Source organism: Phyllobates terribilis, unplaced genomic scaffold, assembly GCF_046119375.1.
Source record: "Phyllobates terribilis strain yellow unplaced genomic scaffold, ASM4611937v1 Scaffold_5510__1_contigs__length_51162, whole genome shotgun sequence".
NCBI classification, from domain to species: domain Eukaryota; kingdom Metazoa; phylum Chordata; class Amphibia; order Anura; family Dendrobatidae; genus Phyllobates; species Phyllobates terribilis.
The window spans coordinates 47950-50103 of NW_027368257.1; positions in this window are offsets into that span (position 1 = coordinate 47950).

A 2154-nucleotide genomic window follows, 5' to 3' on the forward strand; every position below is an offset into this window, starting at 1 on the left:
CCCCCCCCCATGCTAATGTTAGAGGGAGAAAACTCTCCTTCTCTTCCCCCTATTATACAGGTACCCAGAGTGACATCAACGTTAACTCTGGGGCATTATGTAGAGACGAAGAGAGGATACGATAAGGGGCTCATGAAGAAGAAGAAAGGAATTAAGCAGTACTGGATCCGAAAGGATGAGTTGGTCAAAAGGTTGGACGGAGCAGGTTGAGATGAGAGAAGGAAGTCGAGGCAACAACGTTAAACAAAGGCGATGTACGGGAGGCAATCCGTCTAAAAGGTAATTTTCTTTCTCCACTTAGGTTATATTTGTCCCTATCTCACAATGGGGAAATTGTGTAGTTTAAGTGTGGGGGAGGGGATCTACTTCACCTATCACTGCATTTTAAAATTTTTGAGTCAGTTTTCCCCTTAGTTGAATTATTAGAGTCGGTATTCTTAGTTTTCCCCTTGTTTGTTACTGTGTGAATTTCTATAAACATGCATGATCTTTGAATCTTCATACTATACTTTAGATGTTAATGTTTCGAGTATGTATGATGAGGATATGTTGGATTAAGTAGAGGACTTTGACTTGAGCATTTGGATTATGATTAGGACGCATTAGAACCATATTAAGATTGCATATTCACCATCTCTTCCCTAGTTTATCATTATGTCATAATAAATTGTTCCCGTCCTTTTTGCATCATGAATGAAAAAGAAAATAAAAGGTAGTGAACTCCAAGTGAATTAAAATGGAAGATCACTCGATCTCCGGGGTGTGAAAGATCATCTTGGGTTCGATCCTCCATGGCCAAATAAGCAAAGAGTCTCATTAGTAGCCTCGGCCGTAAAACGGACGGGCTCAATACCTAAAAATGAATTAGCCCAAACCATAAGATGGACGGGACCGGTACCCAAAAGTGAAAATAAAAGTGCAAAATGTGTAAATAGGATGAAAATGAGCAACGGAAAATGCATGTGATGTAACTTAATTAGAGTTGTGGTTGTTGTCTGTCTTCAACGGTATTGGAACTTGTTTGAAATTATTATAAGTATGAAGCATGTTAGGACAAGTCTTAGTCGCCTATTTGATCCTTCATTATTCACATTTATATGTCACTCGGATAGAGACATTCTTATTATAGTTTGGAGATTTAGGTGATTGCATTGGCATAGAGGTCAACAAAGTTCGAATTTTGGGGGATGCTTGATACTATTGTTGGTTAGTTAGAGTCTAGTTAGTTAGTTTCCGTTGGTTTTAGAGTTTTTATTCTAGAGTCAGAGTCTACGCCCATTGATTTATGATTGTAGGTACTCAGAGCTAGAGTATAGAGCCGACGACCACTACCGTCAAATCTTCCATATCCGCTGAGTTCACCATGGAGTTAGCAGTAGCTTACTCGAGGACGAGCAAGGTTCAAGTGTGGGGGTGTTTAATAGGCAGAGTTTAGTACATCATTATACATGGTCATTATCATCTATATCAAGGGATTTGGCACGTCTATAGCGCATATTACCATGATCCAGACCAAGCGAAGTCAAGGCACTAAATACAAGGATAACGGACATCCGAGGGCAAGACAGCCAAAAGGGTACAAGCTGGAGCTGCACACATTAGTGACATGACCGCGCAAGGAGGCACTCGACCGCGCTAGCCCACGGGTGGAAAGTCCAAGTCTTGGTCCAAGGAACGACCGCGCCGACACATGTGTGACTGCCCCCTTGCCGGTCCGAGAACACCGAAACCCTGCTTCTCCTTGATGTTGCGCTTGGGCTTTGGGCTTCCTTCATTTATAAAGTATGGGCTTGGGTTAATTAGGTTAAGTCTTGTCATTTTAGAATAAATAAGGAGAGTTTTTCCTCCTCCCTAATCATCCTATCATTTCATATTTCCTTTTACGTAGTTCTTAGCAATGAGCCTAGAATAATCTCCTAGACTTTGTGTGATTGGTTGGAGTCATTAGGCTGATTCAATGTGAGATTTCTAATCCTTTGGTTCTCATTAATAATATGTCTCAATTTCTTTATCCTCTTGCTTGTAATACCTATTGAATTGAATTTGCATTCTAGATTGATCTCTTAGGTTGTTTTGTTCAATTTCATATAGCTAGGCTTAGGTCTATCCTAGTCTGAGAACCTAACCATTAGAGTAGAAAAACAACTACATGGA